Below are 23,342 nucleotides of genomic sequence, written 5' to 3' on the forward strand. Positions count from 1 at the left end.
CACTTCTTTAGTGTAATGACCGGCTATTTCCTAGCAGCTCTGTGAGGCTTTGCATATATTGTAGGCAACATGCCAATGTTAGCATGCTAACATTCTTGGAATGGCAGTGCTAACATGCTACTGTTATTACAGACTGACCAGTATAGCCATCCCTTGAGAGTAGTCCGATTAACCCTGATCATGTCACAATGAGATCAGGGTTTTATTATTTATTTGCTAAAATTATATGTACCTGTTGCACAGCAGTGAGTTGGTGCCAGACATTTTGAGGAGGAAGAGGAAGGAGGAAGAAGAGGAGGATGAAAAAACAAAGTGGAGGAGGACAAGTGAGAAATACAGGAAGTCATCAGCAGCACTGAATGAGTCATATGTCTGTGATTCACACAGCACAATATTTGAGTAGGTTTGAGATGTTCACTGTGCATCACCTGGGTCACCTTCAACTCTTTGACACACCCTCAGAAAATGTGCTCCATTAAGTAACATACTCGTCTGATTAGATTTATGTTGGTAAAGTACATACATCCTAAACCAAAGGATAACTGAACAGAAGAGTCGCATCAAACATAATGATGGTATGCACTTTAATGTATGGGTGAATGGTTCAGTGATCAGTGACTCCAATATTCAAAAAGAAAAAGAACAGTTTTGATGATGAATTGAGAATAACATAGTAACTGCATCTGTAATCAATTAAGAACAGTTTGGCTTGATTGAGCTTTCAGCTGCCCTCAGCTTTTTCCAACTACAAGAGGGCGACAGACACATTTGTAAAATGCACTAAAGTAAGACTACTGGGCTACGGAAGCCCCTAGGGACAAATGGCATAAAGGCTAACAGCTAATCTAAGTGAACCTATGGAGAAGTGTGTGTTGAGCAACAAAGGAAAAGGAGAGGATGATGATGAAGATGAGGAGCTGGAAGAGGAAAAGGAAGAGGAGACAGATGATATCACATAAGAGTCCGTCAGAAGAGCCCAGACCACTATGATTTTAAACTTCTTCAATTAAAACATTTCTTTGAAATTATATGTCTCCTATCCACACATGCATTAGCATGTGTATTCTGCATCAACCAAGACTAAAATTCATAACCTCGGACACCAAGAGCCAGTCATGAGCTGGTTGAGCTAACTGCCAGGTGAAGAACCACAGATGGCTTCAGACTATGGTCGAGGCAAACAAACATCGGGGTTGCATGTAAAGGCAGATTCCAAACTGGTGTCAAAAGATGAATTTGCAATAATTTACTGTGAAACATTTTTAATGTATGGTGGGTTCAATGGTGGACAGTCTGAAGATGCAAAACATGTGGGAGGTGATAGGTGATAGGTTAGAGTGACTCTATTTAATTCCTGCCATCTCAAAGCATCTGGACATTTCTGTGCATTGGGTTTTCCTTTTTGGTGAAGGTTGCAAAATTGTAGCATGTAAAACTGATTTGTTATGCAATTTGGTAGGAATAATAATAATCAAAAATAAAATAAAAGAATAATAATAATAATGCCATTCCCTCAAACATTATTCTCACCAGCACGCTGTAAATATGCAATGTCCATCCATATTCTCTTTTGAAGCTGTGTTATTTTGTGGAAATCCAGAAACCTGCCTGTAGGAACAAAGCCAAAGGGTGTGTGAGGATCACGCAACAGTGGCTTTGATACATTATTTTATTGATAGATTATTCTCTCTGTTCCAGCGATTGTAAGATTCAGCTGTGTAGCTACAGTATCAGCCATGAGTCCTCATAATCCACTTCCCAGATCCACACTGCTGTCCTGTTGGGAATGTTTTGACAAGTCACCAATGACTGACATAATTATGGGAGTAATTAATACTGAAACTACTGGAAATGTTTACTGTTTAACACAAGCAGTCATTTGTGCATCATGTTTTTCCATTACAACACTACTGTGAATACAAGTAATTGAAAAATGTTATTCATTGTGAAAACCAATATGACTGCAGTCAAGATTGAAACTGTTAAATAATATTTACTTGTTATTGTACTCATGCAGACTTTCCATCCAGTCTAACTTGGAATAAATGCAACAGCGATGAGTAGGAATGCATCAAGGTGAAGTCTGAGTTCATCCTTGATTCAACAATATGTGTAACCTTTGTTTACCTGTATCTGTGCTTCTGCTTTATCCTCTGTTCTTTCCATTCCACAGGCTGTGTACACCAGATGCATTTTTGCCGCAGTCTTCAGTCATCTGTGTGATGTTTGTGTGGTGGACACTGACTTTTCACGCTTGGGGTCTTCCAGAGAAGGTCTGAGCAGTGGAAGAGCAGGAGGCGGATGCTTGAAGGTGAACAAATGCACACTCCTGTTTATAAGCCTGACAAGGTGGTGCCTAAAGACTGGGACGGAAAAAGTCGATTTAACCGCATATTGGTAAAAATATTAGAGGGCAACTCCAGCAATTTTACATTTAGAAGTCATGGAGAGAACTACTTGTTCTGTAAAAGAAAAAACAGGTTTTCTGAGCTTGTGTCCCAAATCCAGAACTACATACTAATTCTGGGCAGCTTTTAAGTCTATGTTTATGAAGAAACTGTCCTCTCTAGAAGATCGGCAGCATCAGTTCAATCGGGAGAGACAAATGAATGAAGTAAAGATAATTGTTTATCATAACAGATGATTTGTGATAATTAGGTCTTGTATAAAGTCTTGCTTAGACTCTCCGGAGAGAATTTGTTGTCAATGGGCGTCCGCCCTGAGCTGCAGACAGATAAATCCCCCTATGGAGTCCAAACATTGCAGGTGGTGGATGATGACTGCTGAGACAGCCTGGCTGATGGAATGCAGATGCTTTTGAAGTCACAAAGACTGGGCGGTGATGGGGAGGTGAAGGGGCGAGCATAACAGCAGCATGAACGAAGGCAGAGAGAGAAAATCATATTTTAAAAGACGGCAGTGAAATGAAGGTGTGTTGCTGTGCTATTGGGATATATGTGACCAGCTAATGAGAGCAGCTGATATCTTAATAACGGCTGCCCCAGACAATTACAGCATGGAAATTATGATTAAGCATGTGTGAGAGGAGTGAATGGCAGGATGGAATGAGGAATAAACTATGGCTCTAAGCAACAAAAGAACACTGACTGAACTTTAGTTGAGCTTCATTTGTTTCAGCAAGTGTCCCGCATCTGGTCTGAACTGGTGATGAAACAGCTCTTTATAATCATTACAAAAGCATTTTGCTGTCTCTCTGAGGAGTATAATCAACAGTGACCATGTATCATTCCTGTAAAATTGTAAAGTTTGTTATTTTGTACACTAATTGTAGAAGTAGCATATCGTCACCTTATTAAAACAATTGCCTAAGTTAATTTTTGACTAAAAAAAAAAAAGAAAAAAAGTACTTAGGTGATTATTTTAATAAGGTGACGATATGAAGATTATTGTATGGTACATGCAGTTCATCCAGTTAGGATGTAATATGGGATTGAAACACACCATGCAATTCATCCCAAACAATTTGCATATGGGAGGTACAATATAGACTATAAATGCTGTTTTCAGTCTGACCTTTTTTTTCATTTGTTCGTATTTTTATTTTGCCATGAACTTGGTTTTTCATTGTGCTGGCTTGATTACAAACTGCTGGTCTTTGTGAAGAGGGAAAGTACAAATAACTGCAGTAGTCTACCTTTTACAGCTGCCTTTAAGCCTAACTCCATTACTCTTGGGCAGGCCATTACTTCAGCTAAGCCCACAGTTTTTTGAGTGTTTGCGATACAATTTTCTTCTCCTCTGTTTGGTTAGTGGGTTAATAAATAAAAGAAAAAGTAGCAGCAGGCAAAATTGGTGTTCAGTTTATAATCCACCCTCTGTCCCCACAGACCCTTCTCATCATCACACCATCATAAACCAATTTCTGGACCCAGACAAAGTCATTTCCAAAAGCAGCTGAAGGTTGGAGGAAAGAAAACAATGAATATTGTGGGGGATCAGTTAACAAAACGTTGTTGGGCTAATACTTTTTAAAATTTGTATTTGTGTATTATAAATTACTTCTGTACACAGGAAATGAATTGATCAAGAATTCCTGCAGAGATCAGACATGATGAGTAGACAAAAAATGGACCTCCATTTCACAGTTTAGCCCTCCTCTTTGAACCAAGATGACTGCAACAGTTTTCTGTGTTAGTATCTCATCTGTGTGACTAGAATGCCTGCAAAGCATCCTGCAACACCAAAAAAGGGATTTAAGCATCACTCTGCACCTCGTCTGACAAATTCTCTGTAATCTTTTGTGCAAAGAGCTGTCGTATTCTGAAACATGCATTTTGGTGGATTCGGGTGGCGTTAGCAATTGTATTATATAAAAAGAATGAATGTGTGCTGTAAAACAGCACAACACTGCTAAATAATGGACTCCCAGCACTCCCAAGAGGCTGGTACTCATGCAGCCTGCTGAGCCATCACCCTGTCCCCACCTGCATAGGCTAAAGTGATCATAATTTCCTTTGAATGGTTCTCTCCAGTCACTGACACATAAAGCACGCTTATTGTTCGCTTTTTCAAAACAGGAAAAAAAAACAACTTAGCTGCAGTGTGAATGGGGTAATTAAATTGCAGGTAATTACGTATTGATTGGGAGCTTAAATGTTGTCTAAGTTTGGGCGTACAATGGGCAGGGATTGTCACTCCCACTGTTCATGAGGGGAAAGCAGCTGAGGAGGGGGGAGGCAGAAAATGTGGGAACAAACAGAGGGAGAAGGAGACAAACAGGCTACATAAAGGGACAGAAGAAGACAGCATTGTAGTAATAGCTCCAATCATTGTCATTTTCAAGTACTTCTTTCCTCTAATTGTTTTTGTTCCATTCTGGACAACAATCCCTTTGTTGCCATTGTCTTATTTTTCTGAGCTTCCCTGTTTCTCCTCAAACAACCCTGAATCATGCCGGTCAGGTAAACTACACTCTAAATAGCCTCTAGGTAACAATTCATTTGCCTTTTTGTTATCCCCACCTAAGACGGTCGACCTGTCATGGTTGTTTTATGATGTTTTCCCTGCCTTTCGCTCAGTGCATGCTGGGATAGACTCCAGACCTTTCATTGACCCTGAGGACCCAGGAATAAGCAGGTGGAGAAAACAGACGGATAGAGAAGCAAAGCGATTTGTACAACTGCACGTCTTAAATTAGTGAGTGTTATTTTTTCTCAGCCTTTGCCATCCAGAGTCATTATTTAGACATTTTGATGATATTGTGTTTTGAAATTTGAACACATATCTCATATCCAGTTCGCAGTCATTAATGGCTTCAGATTTTATGGTACTGACATCAACTTTTTAATGTTAACTTTTTCCTTTCACCTGTGACCTCGATTTTTCCCTGACTTTAAAGCTGCATGAATACATTTTTTTGTGTTAACAATGAATCAAATGATTATGTAATTTGAAAGGGGTGCTTGTCGTGAGAGAAGCGAAGATAGTTATCAACTAACTCTGCAGATCCTTTCAGCTTTTCAAAGTATCTTTCACCTCATTCATTTGATTCTTTCCACTTTGCTACAGCAGGCAATTATTTATCACAATAAAGTTCTGCCACTCTGACTGAAGTCTACCTGGCCTGCTCCAAACAGTAGCAAGACAAAGTTAACAACTAGCTGGTGAACAAGGACTGACCACTGTTCCAACGGCCCATTGTTATCCCAGCAGTCTGAAAAAGGTCTGAAATGATCCACGCAGTGTCCATCTGATCGGCTAGTGTTTGTTGTTTGGTGAAGGTTAGGATGAGATGAGTGGTTAGATGGTTACAGTTGGAAAAAAACAAATATTAGGGCAGGGAAAAAATAATGCAGGGAACTGGAAGCATGGGCCATTGGAACAATTTAAATGTATGCTGAAGTTGTGTCTGCTTTATGTGTGAATAGGCAACTGCTTGCTAATTTTTGCCAAATTTGTAAGATGGCAATGTGTCAGTGTTAACTGCTTGCTCTGAAGCCCCCAAGTGGCCAAAAACATCAATAAATGCACCAATAATCAGGTTGTTTTTTCATGTTTTTTCTTACCTAACTTTGGGCTTGAACCATGTAACGTATGCCTTGAACACAAGCATCTTTTTCCTGTTTTCATACTGACAGTCAACATTAGTTAACGATTCCAGCCTGTAACATACAGCAAAATTTCTCTTACGGTGTGATCTGTTATACTAACGGTGTACCTGTACAGTACATACCAATACATACATGTAGGTATTTGTGAACACGATGTGAAGTTATGAAGTAAGGGGGTAACAATTTTGGATTTGACAAAGAGCTTATTTTGTAGTTATTTTTTAAACTGCTATCATATAAGGATATGTATGACTTATTGTACTGCACAATAGCATGACCATTTGGGAGAAGCTTAGACAGAATTTTTATTTCAGTTATAATAAAAAAGTACTGGGTACCTTTTCAACATTTATTCAGATGTTGTGGGATAGGTTCGGAAAGGCAAACGTGAACCTGTTTGCTTCATGAGAGAATGCACAATGTGCACTATGGTTCTCTGTGAATGCACACAGCACAGGGAGTGCATGCCTTCTCTCATCCACTTGGGCCCAGAGCTCTCCTTTAAACCTTTCTCCTAATTCCCCTGATTCCTCCTCTCTCAGCACGCATTCAGGGAGAGAATGTAGGAGTTATTCTGGTGCCACCAGAGTGCATGAGCACGTCTTGGTTCCTGACCATGGTGCAGCTGCGGGTGGGGAAGACGTGGAAAGTCCCATTGCATGGAGACACACTGGATGGTGCAATCCTTCAACTCTTGTGTGATATGCCAATGCCTGGATGCTGAACAGGAGTGCTTGGAAAAGTTAGGACTACCCCTGCAATGGTATGCACTATCCTGCCACAAAGGCTATGGAGAGGGATTGATTTTCACTCATTCTTTTGTGAAGCGCATTTCAAAGGAAGTCCAATGACAGAAAACTTTCATGCACTCTCAAGCACTACAATGGGATTTACCCCTGGTCCTACACACTCTGGGGGTCTCTTCCCAGTCCATAGCCCAAATTTCTGTCTGTCTGACCACCCTGTCTTTTTATTATAGACAATGGGAGTGCAACAACTTTATAGCCAAATCCCACATTTACACCTCAGGTGCTGTTGAATTCCTTTCAGTCCAGAATTATTTCACTCTAAGGGCTTTTTCCTCCACCTCACAGAAATGAGGCAGGAAGTATCTCACTGACTCAGTCTGTGCTTTGTCTCAGTATGTTTTGTCCCGCTTGTCTCACTTTGTTTCAGCACAGCAAAGATCAGGCCGACACAGCAGCAGTTTGTTAATTACAGAGAGCCCTCACAAGGCATGGCGCAGCATCAAAACAGCATCTTTCTATGCTATCACATAGGCCTAAAGAGCAGGATGTGTGCTTCCCCCGCAAGTCATCCAAGCACGCTCCACAAGAGACTTATCCTCATGCAAGGGCATGGGATGACAGTGGCAGACATCTGCACAGCACTACCAGACAAAAGCCTGGCAGCAAGGTAGATGGGTGGGGTCACTCCTGGGGATGTCAGAAAAAAGGCAACGCAAACTGTTGGGGCCACTCTGCGAGGCAGCCTGATGACAGGGCATACGAGCAGGACCGCTCAAGAGGGTGACCCAGAGGCTGAGCAGACAGACAAGACCAACAGTGAAGTGCCAACCAGGAGCATGTTAGCAAAGAAGGAACACCTCAAGAGTCCCCAGTCCTGGAGATGCAGCAATCTCCTGTTCCTGTGCTGCAGCAGTCCACTATGACAGAGCTACATCTGTTACCAGTTCCTGAGCTACAGCAGTCATCAGTTCCTGTGCTGCGGCTGTGCTTCAGCAATGTACTGTTTTCCTGCCTCCAACGGCTCTCCTGCCAGTCCCAGTCAAGCTGTTGTCCTCCAATCCTGCATACATCTCCAGCCATTGGACTCCAGTCCTGACCTCCAGCTTTATCAGCAGTCTGTGGAGCAGTTCCATCCATTCCATCCATTCTTCTAGAACAGTTCCACTTTTGTCTCCGGCCATCACTTTGGTTGCCGGTCAGCCACAAGGCCTCCAGAGGGTATTTCAATACTGGTCACCAGCTCAACCCTTGGAGAGGTGTCAGTCCACCTTAGGTCTCTGGTCCACTGCTTTTTAGCCTACAGGCAATGAAAAAAAAATCTCAGATTTTTGCTTTATTTATTTATTTATTTATTTATTTATTTATTTTTTGCCAGTTTTTCTCCTTCCTCTTGACCCTTTCTTCCCAGCTCAATTTGGAATTGTGACTTTTTGTCGGCACGCCTGGGAGCCATCCCTTGGAGGGGAGGTATTATCATGGTCCTGGAGTTTGCTTGTTGTCTGTTTCCTATTTTATTTTGAAATATGTACCTCTTCTTGGTTCAGGCACTTAATTTCCTGTTTTTCTTTTCTTGCTTGTCATCGAAATTTAGGTCTTACCTCTAGTTTTCCTCTACTCTTTGCACAAGTGTGAGAAGACCTTAGAGTGAAAGCAGATCAGTGGACATTAATTTCGCTCAAGCAATGTTACTGTCGTATAGGTTTAACAGGTTTGTTAAATATTACTCCACTATGGAATTTGCATGTGTGTCAAAAGCTGCATTTGAGGACTTGTTGGCTAACAGCCAGGTGACATGACTTGCACCATAATTTGTTGGTCATCAAAACATATATGGCCATGTGTCTGCATGATTGATACAGTAAGAATCACAATAATTGCACCTGCCACCATAATTGCAGAGGGTCTGAAATGTAAATTATGACACCGTCCCCCATATCCCCTTATCTGAGGAGCACATACGTGTTGATGAAATGGTTTACTGATTTGCCACAGTTCCATTACATTTTCTATATGCATCAATAAAATATTTCATATACAAGGATGTCCAGTATTTCCCACTTACAGCACAGCCACTGCACAATGCCATGTCAGCATTCAGACCTGAGGTAATTGCCGACTGCAGAAAGCTACTGAAATTTGTCCAAAACAGTCTGAAAACATTCTATTGTACTTTAAAGCAAATCAGGAATGCTGTTGAAAATCTGCTTATGTGGACAAATGTCTAAATGGTAATCTGACAGCAGATGGAAACGTAGCTTTGACAGGCAGCAGAAAAAAGAAGAAAATTATAAAAACTTTTCTTTCACGCTATGTCTCAGGGGTGCAGTTAAATTTATTGCTGTGTCTCATTCTTACACTCAGTGATCCGCTATGAGACACAGAGATGAAGAAATATGCCTTTATTCTTAACATGTTTATATGGAAGACAAAATCCATCCATAACAAAATGCATTATAGTCAGCCGTTTGGCTTATGAGAGTGAGGTTGGGAAACAGGTTTAAAAAACAGAATATACAATACAATGTTTACTGTCAAAAGCACAATGGCATTGCCCCAGATGATAGTACACATTTTCATGCACACACTTTAATTTCAAAACAATTTGGGATGGTTGGTTGAGTAGAAACTGTGGTATTTCTTTCTGCTACACTGCTGGAGCAGAGCACAGCAGAAAATGTAAAATATTAAAAAGCACATTGTCCTAAGCAATAGAGATAACTAGACTGAACTGTGTTTCTGAAGCCTCAAGGAATTACGAAGTGCTTTTTAAGATTCTGCATACAGCAGTGTACCATTAGGTCAATAACAATGTCAATTTCTTAAATCCAAGGTGTACCCTCTGATGTGCAGTATACATGTGCATATACATGTTTCTGGGCAAATAAGGGTAGAAACAAAACCAGAATGACTGAGAGCTAATGAGGGAAATCAAGATGAGGAATTGTTTTATGCTGTAAACTGCATGATTTTCAAAGGAGTGGATGGAGAGAAGTTCAAAGTCCCAAGATAGCTCACAGTGCATAATTAGATATTAGCATATAGTGATCTGGTCAGAGCCTTGGATTTTAATAAGGTCATGAATGGAATTTCACAGAATTTGTGGGATGTAGGACACAATTTTAAGACAAGACAGACTGTTAGTGTTACTGTGTTTATGTTTAATAAGTACTACATAATATAAATATACATTTTGTCCAGCTCTGTGATCAATACTTAGATGATGGTTTGGATGTGTGTTAGAGTTTCAGTTTGCCACCTGTGTGAGATTTGACAGACTGATGGCTTTAGATGGGAAATGCCTTATGTTGTTCTTCTTTTCATGATCCCCTGTGGCATAAAACATCTAGCACAGAGCCTACAGTATATAGTGTCTGGTATATTTTGCTGCGAGGGTGCTTCTGTGTTCTTCACTCTTGCGGAAAAAAAAACAAAACAAAAAAAAACAACAGCTGGAGTTTTCCATATGCTAACATTACTAAAGCAGCAGGATTCTTTGCTTTTAACCTCTGCTGCCCCTCAGTGATCTTGGACACACAGTTCATTTCTCATCACCTGCAAGAGCTCACTGCATGCTGTTTACACTAGATTCATCACAGCTGCAATTCTGCAATTCAGCAGCAATTCTGTTAGCTTGTAGTAAAAAAAGTACAAGTGACACATAAAAATGTACCTCAAAAAAACATGTGCATTGATTTATATCAAATAGATTTATTTGAAAAAAATAATATGTCCATATATGAGCTACCATGACATTGTGACATGTATTTTTGCCTGTGTGTGCACCCTTAGTTTAGTTTAGAACATTGAATCCCATTTATTTGGACAGTATGAATGTGGTGAAAAGCTTCATTCTCATGTTTGGAGGGAACTGTTCAATTTTTGGAACTCCCCAAAAGCCATGCTCGCTTTCTGCTGTGATCGGCCGAGTTCAGACGGGTGTAAAAATGGCCAGATCTCCAAAAAGTATGCAAACTTATTTTCTCAGATTGTAGCCTCCTTTGCTACCACTCTTTCAGAGAAAAGATGGGAGGGTGACTTAAATCTGGGTCTCGATGTTTAGAGCAACAGCCGGGACAGATATGTGAGGACCAACAGATGGACTCAGCTCCACATTAGTAAATCACAGTTTCCCAGCTGGTATTCAACACACACTCAGAAAAGTGACTGAACCTGTGTGCTACCATATAAAATCTTTAATTTATGTTTGATTGATCTGTTGTACAAACCACTGCTTCAGTTTCTGCCACAATACCCCTGTTACCATGAGTTCCTCAACCCCAGTTTGCTTTTTATTTTTTTTTTTTTCATCACAGTTGATGGTGTGTCTGACCTTGTTCTAAGAGTAGTTTCACTTCCCCACTTTCATGAAACTGAGTGAATCCATGACTCCAGGTAAAGGCTACTATCCTGTATTGATTTCCTTTACTCAATCTATAGCAATCACAGAGGAGAATATTTAGAGAGAAACAGAGTGAGAGATAGAGATTTTATCATCTAATGCACCTTTCTAAGGCTTTCAGCAGAACTGCATTCAGACAGAAACACTTCAGAGATCACTTCATTATCATTTCCTCAGACTCATTTGCATGCCACAGTAGATCTCTGTCTCTTGCACCAAAGCAAATGAACACATTTTTGAGGGGATCAAGTGGTCAGTGATCAGTAAATAAATTAACTGTCACGAGAAGACGGATGTCTCTCTGTCTCCCCAGGGTGGCATATTGACTGACTGACTGACTGATTTAGGTACTGACTGTCATCTGGTCAGTTAATTCATCATTTTATGTCAATGACACTGCCCGCATTGCTTCAGTAATTGCTCGTATGGATGAAAGAGCATGTGCTGGAGATTTATTATGGGCATAAGATAATAACACTGATGATGTGAGTTCACCCTTTCAGAGAGAAAATCGACAGGATGCTTTACTTGACCTGAAAAAAGGAATAGTGTAGAAGAGCAGGTGCAGATATGTGTGGACTCTGGATTAGATGGGCCACAATGCAAGTGTTTGAATTCTGATTTGATATTTTTACTTTTCTAGTCATCACCAGTTATGGTTCTCAGTTTGTCCAATACTGTGCTTTATCACCAAATACCTATTCTATCTATATCTAATGACTTTCCCATCTGCTTTGGCTGTATTTTGTGTTTAATGCTAATTAGCACATGTTAGCATAGTTACATGCTACACTACAATGATGACAGTGACAGTGAAACACTATGCCTCTTGTTATTGTGATCATGTTTGGATGCTGACATCAGCGTTTAGCCCAAAGCTCTGCATGCTGGAATGGCTGTGGAGTCTTCATCAATATTAAAAGAACCTCAGTGATTAAAACTCAAACACTGAATCACAAATGTCCCAGAAAAATGTGTGTTGCCATGCCTGGTGTTGGAAAAGCCTGTCTCTCACTTGGATTGAGTTTTTGCTAAAAAAAGGCCATTGTTTGCCTCATTTCCTGGGTCAGCACCATTTTTCTGAATTTGGTATTTTCAGTAATGTTGCATTGGTGCATGTCCCTGTAAATTAACAGCACATGGCTTCAGTAACTGGGAGGAGTTGGGTCCAGTTGATCATTAGCTGCTAATGCCAGCGTCACTTGTTTTGTTTTGACTGCTCCTGTAGCAGCTGTCAGCACACATGCTGCGTTCATGTTCTTACAGTATGCCCTGAATCAGACCCATGCTGATTCATCTCATGACTATGTAGTTATAGATTATGGCTCAAGCAGTCACCGCCCTCATTAAATTGCTGTGTGGTGTAGTTTCCCCCTGAAGCTCAATAAGCCTAATAATATATTTCATAGATGTATAATTAGTTTTTTGTTTGTTTTTTTTAGTGAGAAGATACTCTTAATTACATAAAATACTGCAGGAAAACCTGGATTAGAACATTTATTGGCACTTAAATCCATTCAAACTAAAAGGATCCAAAATCAACTTTTTGTAGCTTGTTTGATGCTCAATTAAGATTAAGCCATTAAACAAAGGAGATGTCTTTGTTCTCTACAGAGACATACGAAGGTCAGTGTCTACAATGAGAGTAGCCGACAAACATATTAATTCAAAGTTTTCATCTTTGGCTGCAAGCCTACATCAATATACATAAATAACAGTGACCACACATCATGTTCCTATCGTTCATGGCCATGTGATCATGATATGTTTGCAATGAACCACATCAATCACTTCCAGCTGATTTCACAGGCTTAATGAATGGTCACCTGATTGATTGAGTGGATAATAACATTAGCTACGGTGACCATACAAGTAGTAATGCCTTGTTTTTCCTTTTTCAGTTCTACAACCATATTGTTAAGTGGTTTATTCAGTTACATCTTTCCCGCAGGGGACCTGTATGTCAGCAGGTCACCGACACTGATACCCTGACAGCCAATCGACTGTGCGCTGAAGACGAGAGATCAATAGAAATGGGATGGCAAACTGAACTCTATCCACTTCACCTTTGATGGATTGAACAGAGCAGTAGAGGATCATGGCCATGCATCTTCACTGTAACTTTGTCAGTGCGCTGTGAATACATGGAAAAGAACCTGTCAAGTGTTCAAACTGGGAAATCCTTCCTGATTCTCTCCTGACAAGCTGTGGGAATAGAGAAGCAAATCATGATGTGCACAGCGCTTTGCTGAAGCAACAAAAACAGGAAGAGTAAAGACTTTTTTCCATTTCCACAAGTGATTCTACATGATCTTCATCAATTTTTTTTCCATTTTTTTCATTTTCCTATGTAATTTTCATGATTTATAACACACATAGCCATATTAAAAGGTAGACTGCAAACCAATGGGATATGAAGGACAATGACTAAAAGATACTGTAAAAAGAGGTCTATGAACGTGACTTTTAAAAAGATAATTAAAAGGTTACAATGCATAGTCCTATCTGCTGCAGAATCCAAAAAGTTCAAGGGTGGGAAAGGTCAGTGTCTTTAAATCCCCTCACTGCATGTACCTGCACTGAATGGTTAAGTAAAAAGAACTGAATACAGGAAATAGGAAGGAAGAAGCACTATTAAAGTTACTGAAATCTTTGCCATATTCTAAATGGCATTTCTGAAAAAGACATTTCTTTTTTCTTGCTATAGACTAACATATATCAGCAGACACACAGATTTATGTGTGTCGCCCATCACTCCAGAACAACCACTTACTGGGTTGCTTGGTTAAATGTTTCTAAGGTCGAGGATGAACTTCCAATCACAAGTTTTAAGCCAGCATGGAACGGCTGCAGCTGAGGAAAACGATTGCGAAGGCTCTAAAACTGATAGCGAAAGTGGTCAATGGACCTTGTGGTGAAAGACTGTTTTGTCAGCTACTGTTTCCAAGGTCAAGACTTTCAATCTCAAATAAGTCTCTGTTGATCTTGAAAAGCACCTCATAAATATGTCAATCCTTTCCAAACACACATGGGTACAGTAGTTTTTATTTTATTTTTTTGTAATAATCTCAAAGAAAAACAAGCAGTGCACATGTCTGGGACAATTTTTAGATGCAGATTTATACACATTTGATGTTATAGTGCATTGGTTCCCAACCTGAGGTTAAGAGCCCTCCAACAGGTCTCAGTGGATTTATTGACAGTAAGAAAATGGAAACATACCAGCCTTATCTTTTAACTTTTAAGGTTGTGATGCAGTATGGTAGGTTCATTGGCAGTAGAAAGGTTACAGTCGCCTTCATTGTAAGCTGCCTTGACAATAATGCGACTTGAAGCGTACGCAAAGACCAAGTTTTAAGGTCAGAGTGCTGTAAAGAGTGTATCTCAGTCTCTCTGAACTCCTTCCATCTGTTGTTGGACTCCTCCACCCTGCCTGCATTTGTATCCGTCTCATCCTACTGAAAACCATAATCACTGCTGTCTCAGCTGCCCACTTACTGCCAATGCATTTCTCTATCTTATTACCCTTTCTTTTAGTTTCTTGTCTTTGCTGTCATGGCTTTGTCATGTTTGCTGTTGAGCACGTTTGTGGCCTTTGATTGTGTTTTGTTTACTGTCTAGCTTTGTAGTAACCTGTTTTTGTGTCCTTCAACATTTTCCTCCACAACACATTTCCATTCATTTTGATCCATTATCTGTCTGTCCACATTGCTGTTTGGCAGTTTATAATGAAATGTGCTTTAACTAAATGAAACAGCCCTTCCATTTACACAGGGATACTTACGGCCTACTTACAGCACTTTTACTGTAATTTGACTGTAGCTAAAAGCCTTGTTTGGAATCATTACTATAATAATGATGCCTCTACAGCTCAAGGGCCATGAAGAAGAGTCACAAGCTATGTGTCAAAATGAAACATGAGATGGTGTGGTTTTCAGTCTTTTCACCAGCCTCATAAAGCATTGTGAGGTGACCACACACTTTATACAGACTTTATACAGCTCAGATCACTTAATTGATTTCTAAAATTTCAAATATCTTTCTTTGATGGCAACACTGTGATCAGGTGGCAGACTTATAGAATTGTTACAATTAAAGGTGTAATTCCCCAATTTATCTCTGGTGCCAGAAAGTGGGTTACCGATGAGCTGACAAACATAACAGACAGTTAATTAATGCACTGTCACAAGCCTGGTGCCGGCGACGAGGACATGGTCAGATTGCCAGTAATGTCTTGGAAACAAATAGTCACATGTATTGTCAGAGCAAATCCCACCGCAGTTTAGTGTAAGCTAACACTGTAAATGTGATTAATTATTGATACTGCAGTAGATCAAAATGAAGCCGAGGGCAAGTGTGCTATGATATGATGCACATTAGATATATGTGATTTGTTATTGGAAGTGAATTTATTACCTATGTTGCATCGAGTGATGCATAATTTCAGTCCCCCAGTGCATGCTGGTAAGCCATTAGATGGTGTGCCACATCGTGTTGAGATTCTGACACGCCTGCGGTGGACGGCTCAGACACAGTTCAGTTGAACCGGCGCTCGTTTTGACATAGCAATCAGTTGCAGATCAGCACCCAGCTGCCTGTTAGACACCTACATGTTCCGCTTTAGCTGTACCTGTTTTAAACAGCAGCTAAGCAAGTCAGATTCTGAGTGACAGGTCCAGTGTCTCTCCATCAGTAACACTGCACGATGCGCAGTTTGAACCGGACAGCTACAACAACTTGCAGGCAGCTGTGTTGACTTTATCTATGCACTCCAGCTGTGATCTATAGGCAGAGCTGCTTTTACCCAACACTTACATCTTTGTTTGTTTAGTGAAATATCTCCAATATTTGAAATAATTGAAATAATAAGGCATTTTAGTCCTCTGAATGTTGCTTTAAGTGGTTCTGAAAAGAGGATCTAAACACATATCAATGGCACAGTGGGCAAGAGAGGCACAGCAGCCGTGTCTCCTGCCGTCTGCATCGATAACAAACAGAGGGACAGCAAAGGAACAGGAGGAGAGAGTGAGGGAGAGACTTCCACTCCATCTACGGAGTTCAATAGCTGCAAGACAGCTGCCAAGGATCCTTTTCAGTTCAAGAACACTAGAGGACAAGAATCCTTCCTGATGTCCAGCCATCAGAGATAAATCAATCGATTCACTTTGACTCCAGTCTGTGGAAGTCAGTTTTCCACTCAGCACAATATGCTCAGGTCAGGATTTAAGATCAGGAATTGGGTCACTTGGGATTGTCCAGTTAATAAGAGCTTGCATGCAAAAGCAACAATCTTATCTCTTAAAAATTATATTTATGTTCCGCCAGCTTGTTTTGCCGATAACACTTTGACGGGATGTTTAATTGAGGTTTATTCAGCAGAAACACTCAAGTTAAGGTTAAAATTGTTGTTTGGTTAAATATTAATAAAGCAACATTTGTCTTACTATATTTGGTGTAATAACTGTGTTTTATGGTTATGGTCTCTGCCCAGTTTATGGCAAAAAGATGTTTTAACTTAATTACATGATGGGTTTGAATGATGTCACAACAAAAGGACAAAAAAGAAAAACAGGAAAAGGTTCATTTTACAGTTATAGTTTTTATTTGAGAATGCAAATGTATTCATTTATTTCTTGTATGAAAATGTAGAGGTATTAAAAGAGACAGAAAGGAAATGGAGCACTTAGAGTCATTTCCTGTACAGTATCTGTGTCACGTGGGTTTCTGCCACTGCCCCACTCCTGCAGGCAGGTCCTGAGTCTGTTCACTCCAATCAGAGACATGAACATGAGCACAGATTATGACCAATTCTTTCTCCCAGTAGCCACGGAGGTAAATACTGGGCCCATTTTTCACAAACCACACATCTTCAGAACACCCTGACATTAAAATAGTATTTTTCAGACAGACAAATCATGAGATCTGCGAGATCTGGCCACACAGATATCTCCTCCAGATCTCTTCCTTTAACAATATGAAGAATATTAGGATAGCAGATGAAAATGAGCAGCAAACTAAGGTGCAAACATAAAGTTCCCCTTAAAACATGTTTGAGGGTGTATTTAAAATACTCTGCTTTGAGTAACAATGTGTGTTTGATCTGTTTTTTCCACAAAAAAAAAAAAAAAAAAAGTTAAAATCCTTAAAATGACATGCACTCATTCTCCCTGTTGTGGAAATTGTTTAGAAGCACTCAATAACACACCAAATAATGCACAAACAGATTGAAGGTTGTGCATTAAAAGATTATTAGTATGGTTGCAGCTACAATAAGGAGACACCTTAGTAAAAAACTAAGGTCAGGAAAATGCAGCAGTCTCACAATGTTTTTCACAAAAACATTTTTTATAGTCTTCTTCGAAACAAAGAATCTTGGCTTTGCTAACTTTCAAAAGTTACCCAACGTTTGACAAATTGACAAGGAGCCATCATTATGCATGCACTGACCAAAACTTTATTGGTTTATTAATAACTCCACCACAAAATCTGACTAGCTCCTTAACACATGAACACACCCACACAGGACAAATAGGCCCCCCGTCCTGTGTTCATCCCTCACACAACATCTGTTTTTCATCTGGCCTCACTCAGTGGAGCCTCTTTTCCAGGTCATTGTAACACAGAACAGACGAGGAGAATATATAGATCTAATAATTCTACTTCCACGCCGTCATTAAAACTAACAGAATCGGTGAATATGTAATTATTTTTCATTTCCGAAGTTGAACTGTTGGATACGAGATGTCTCCTGCTTCACTGTAAATTCAATTTTTGATGTCACAAATCATGCTCATCCTTTTAAACTGCATTTCAGTGAGCACAGACAAATATTCGACTTTCAGCAGATGAATATGAAAACAGCCTTCTGGCAGCAAATTCTGCACATGCATCATTCTGCAGCGTGAAGCTCAAATATTCAAGTGTAGGACAAGAAAAAAAAAGATTGAGTGACTGTACTGTACTGTATCTAGTGTTGTATTGTTTTCACATCCATGCCCACCTAAGAGGCAGGAAGTATATACCATTTAAATGGTTAAATTCCTACTGCTGGCACAGCTTGTAATGTGTCATCTTTTGTTTTACAGCATCTTTGATACTGACCCTCAAAACCAGAATTACTCTTAAAATAAGTGTTTAAGCCTGTGAATTCCTGAGAAAATACTAATGACACGTCCTCAGTGTCTTCAATAACAGCTGTAGCCTTGATTCAGACACATAGGAAGTCGTCTTTGCAAACTCAGTGGTTAACAAACCCAGGGGTCACGACCCTCGTAAGGGGTCTCAAGATAAATCTGGTGGGTCATGAGCTCACAACCAATAATGACGACGGGTCACGTGTAGACATTGGTTTGTTTTAAAGGGGTCAGAAGCCAAAAAGCTGAGGAAATAGCAGTGATGTAAGAAGAATATCAGTTATTGAAATAAAAATAGCGCTAAAAATTATGAAAATACTGCATTGCAAGTAAAAATCTGCTTTAAATATTTCACTAATTTAAAAGTACAAAAGTGTTAGCAACCAAATATTAGTGCCATTTATTAATGTCATTGTCATTATATTATATTATATTATATTATATTATATTAACTATAAACTGTTGGTCGGGTCAATCTAGATTTTGTAAACGGATCACTTTTGTATGTAAAAAAAATCTGAAGAGACCGCTAACTATAGCTCCGATTGCATTGCGCTAAAAACTACAATATTTCCCTCTGAAAATAAACGAGAAGTATAAAGTGGCATGATATGGAAATACTTAAAATCCCTCAAAATTGTGCTCAAGTACAGTACTGGAGTATTAGTGCACCACTGGGAAACACTTATCTAGCAGTCTTTTCTTCAGTAACTTCATGACCTACATAGTCCAGAATTCGCTGCCTAAGAGACCAACTGTTCAGATTCGTTTGCTCCTCAGTCACTGACCCAGGACGCACAGGAATCGCGTCCCTCTGGCCTCCCGTGTCACTGCCCCAACACGGAAGTGAGCTCTCCTGATGTTTGAAGGTCAAACAGAACGCATCCAGCAGTTTTGGGGGATTGAACCAGCAAGCTTCTCTCTTTCTGCAACGACAAACAACGAACGCAATTACTGAATTTATCTGGGCCTGACAGATACTATAAGACCCAGGGTGCCCACTGTCCTGATAGGCTACTTTGCTGGTGCGGACGCTAAACACCGCTAAGCACACACTAATCCGCGGTCGGTCCTTAATCTCCTGCAGACAACACGGTTACTCGCTGCGGATCGTGCCAAAGTGGCTCTTGGCGCGTAACCGTCGCTTCAGTCTCGCTCCGGTGTCTGTTTGTGTGAAGGCACTGTAGTTGTAGCTGACCTGCTCGCCTCTGCACCCTCTCCTCTCCTCCCGTGGGCTCTGGGATACTTCACGGTGTCTGTGCCATCAGGGTGATCCGCCGCTCCTTTGCAGTCTTTCTAGCGCAGAGATTCGGCACCGACGGACGCACCTCTCCATCTTCTGGCTCTCGGACCAACAAACAGATACTGAAAACAAACAAAAACTTTCTCTTGGATGATACTGTGTTCACCTTTTTTAAACTTTCGGCTTGGATTGGCGATTGGGAGCAAAAGAGAAGCGATTACTACTACACATTGTGTTTCCACTGACAAGTAACTACAGAGCACCGCGGGGAGAAAATAGAAAAACGCCTTTGCCATGTAGCAACACTCTAAAAACCCGCCTGGAAATACATAGACGAGCCCACACAGCCAGCGAGTTGGTTATTTTTACTTGAAGGGGAAACTACAAATATGCTGTGAAGCTCTTCGTCGCAGTTTGGCTTCCGGCAAAATCGCAGGTTTCCAGAGCATCCGCTGGTGGAAAGACTCGTCAAGGAGAGAAGAGCGAGAGAAGAAGCGATATGCGTTTCGGTAGGCAGCTGGTGTTGCAGTTCGTCTCCTGGAATTAGCGGATGAATGGGAAGGGAGCGGCTGTAGCCTCGAACCAGGGAAGCAGAATATAGTGTAAAGAGCCTGCGGTGGCACACAATGGATACTTGTCCGTCTCTGAAGGTAAGAAATAACCGCAGTTGTCTGATCCGAGAGTTCTGGGTGCCGTGCACTTCTCACAGATTAGATTCGCAGTTAGTAGTTTATTATGTTGCTTTTTCATCTGTGTGCGGGGAGTCTTTCAGCTGCAGTTCACCGTTAACGAGGTTGCCTGCACATTCTAATGCACCAAATAATGAATTTAAATGCAAAATGTTGTTTGTGAGGTTACCACAAGCTTTGGGTTTTATGTTGTCTCTAATGAAAGCCAGAGAGTGTGATGGGCTGATGGGCGGCTCACACTCCTGGACAATTCCAGGTAGCGTATCCACCGAAAGTAACCCGATCAGTGCAGCTTCGTGCGGCTGTTGTTTTCACTGTGTGCTGTCACATATGTGGGGAAGGTTGCAGCGTCGCACAGAGAGCTGAGAGGTTGGAAAGCTGCGGCCGACGCATACTAATCCTGGGTGTGTATTAACGTGCGCGTTTTGTGGGTCTGCCAACGTGTGTGCTGTCCTGTCTGTCTGTGTGTGTGTGTGTGTGTGTGTGTGTGTGTGTGTGTGTGTGTGTGAGAGAGAGAGAGAGAGAGAGAGAGAGGAGGGGAGAGGAGGGAAAGATTAACCTACTCTTTCCAAAATGTTCCCTTCTGATTACAGTAAGATAAGACGTTTATTAAACTCCCTCTAACTTGCACGAATGGACTGCTGTGCGCGTGTGCGCGCGTGCACGTATGAGCAGATTATATGTCCCCTTTGTGCTGATTAGTTGACTTAACTAGCAGTCGCTTCACGTCTTGAGAAAAAAAATGTTGTGTTGTGCGTGCGGGTACGCGCGCGCGCGCGTCTCGTTAAGGCATCGATGGCCGTCATGAGGCAGCATGGACAGCAGTGTAACGCCACCACCCACTGTAATCGCCACCCTCTTGTGGATTACAAGTGGTAGCATGGCACGGCATGCAGTAAGAAAGCCGAGTGCGGCGTGAGAAAGTGGCGCTCAGTGCCGGCCAGGGAAGGCTGTTCAGCACCACGGACAGCGCACTGAAGTAGGAATCTGCGGTAGGAGGGAGCGCTTCGACTCCCACAACAGGGCATTTATTGACATATGAATGGCTGATTCTGTCCTAAAAACAATACAGAGTGTGGAGGTTTTCCTGAGCTAAGCCCTGTAGTTTGCTGAGGAGATTCAGCAGTGTTTTATTCATGAAAACAGAATTATTCCGACGCAAAATGACTCACTGCCAACTGCGCTCTGTGTAGTATCCAAGACTGAGTTTTTATTGCCATAGTCATTATTTATTTTAGTCTTTCTCACTGTCCAAGTCTACAGTTTGGATCTGTGTGTGACCCAAAATAGCTAATCTGACAGAACAACACAGAGCATTAATCTTGTCCTCTTTATTATTTACAGTATCAGTTCAGTGTAGAACCTGAACAAGAATGAACACATTGCTTTTTAAGTCAGTGCCATCCATTTTAGTTTATCCTTATACAATTTCTTAAAACCCCAGAAAATGTAGCCATTTCCCTGCATCTACCCACAAGAAGTGATTGTTTTGGTCACTTAAGGGGCAGCAGAAACAAACTGTGAACACAGACATATGATCAGCTTTTAGGTTGATAAGACAGAATTCCTAACAAACATTTGCTTATTTACACTTGGGAGTTGTGTTTCTGTCCACCTGGTGAATGGAAGTGCAATATTCACCCTCTGTTTTGGTCTCTACCAACTCCTGAGGGAAATACTTAAATGCTGTATACTGTCTTCACAGACTAGTTGTTAACTGTGTCCGTCTGCTATTTGTTGTTGAGCAGGTCATGCACAGTGGGTTTTTAGTGCTTTTACACTGAAAAATGACGCCTGCTGTGGCTAAAAACGACACTATGAGAGCAGTGAGGGTGAATAAAAGCAGTAAAGTTGTGGCTGGACAGCTAAACAATGAGATGAAACTCACTATAAAGCAGATTCAGCTATTTCTCTGTGGGTTCGTCATTATAATCTAATTGTAAAAATATTGAGCATAGCCACTTAAGGCCATGCAACAATAAATTATAATAATAATAAAAGATATATCTTTCTATTTAGTTTTCAGCTAATCTGCTTCTCAGGGACTGTGTGGGTGGGGTTTGATTGCAAACAATCCGCCAACTGTCATCAGATTCTGCTTCAAATGTTGTTAAATCCTAATTGGTGCAGAGGAGTATGTGACATCATATTTTTCTAATCGACTTCCGCCCACCACTGTGACCCAATCACTCATGGTAAGATCTTGATGAAGAAAATTGGTTTTCACGGCCTTAAGTTGAATCAAAGTTGAACAAGATGTAGATCACATTAAAGTCTTGGCTTGAAAAGTGCTGCTCAGTCCGTGAAAACAGTTTTCTTAAAGCTTCACAAAGTTGGAGAAAATAACCCCAGTGATGTTATTGGATTATGATGATGTCATCGGGGTCATAAATCTGAGAGTGCAGATTTTTAACAGGAAGCTGCATTGGAGTATCAAAGACGTGGGCATTTACCTTCTCATGAAAGATGCATTATGGGAAATGAAGGATCTAGTGGGACTGTAAATCAGGATGTGTCAGCCTCTGTTTTGTCAAACCTTTAATCTGTAGTGTCTCTTTAAGATGATACTGTATATCCAGTTCCACAGTTCTTATTATACAGTAATGGAACACACATCTGCTTTGATGGAGTTTGTGCACACTGATTTTGAAATAAATGTCCTTTTGTGACCGTCGTCATCATAATTACACAAACAAACACTGCAGAAGTTCAGGCTGTGTTCTGGCTTTGGCTCCATACAGAACTTACACAGTTTTATTACCTGTTGGCTGTGAAGCAGCTCAATCTGATCGTTTTATTAAATTCACCTATTGTTTCCATTTTGCTTTGTGGCTTGCTGAATGTGGCTTCTTGTCCTTTTAAAGTAGATAATCATGCTATTCTAGCCAGAGAACAACACAAGCAGGAACTGTTTAAATGCTTTTTATTCCATTTGTAGTCATTGTTATTCAGGTCTTTACTTTCCCATTGCTTACAGTCACAACAGAACTGTCAACAGTGCTCATCTGATATGTTGATATCACCAGCAGTTATTGTCTGTCAACGCTTGATGCCAGAA

The 23,342-nt window shown here is 40.7% G+C and overlaps 1 protein-coding gene across 2 annotated transcripts in view; it reads left to right on the forward strand.

Annotated features, from left to right (window-relative positions):
• The first annotated feature begins 19,467 nt into the window (after positions 1-19,467).
• The window catches only part of LOC139342397 (leucine-rich repeat and fibronectin type-III domain-containing protein 2), a 138,765-nt gene continuing 134,890 nt past the window's right edge, over positions 19,468-23,342 (forward strand). For both annotated transcript variants that reach the window (XM_070979478.1, XM_070979480.1), the window contains exon 1: positions 19,468-20,245. The gene's annotated coding sequence lies outside the window, so the exon portion shown is untranslated. The remainder of the gene's footprint in view (positions 20,246-23,342) is intronic.

The sequence above is a fragment of the Chaetodon trifascialis genome, chromosome 14, assembly GCF_039877785.1.
Source record: "Chaetodon trifascialis isolate fChaTrf1 chromosome 14, fChaTrf1.hap1, whole genome shotgun sequence".
Classification (NCBI taxonomy): Eukaryota; Metazoa; Chordata; class Actinopteri; order Chaetodontiformes; family Chaetodontidae; genus Chaetodon; species Chaetodon trifascialis.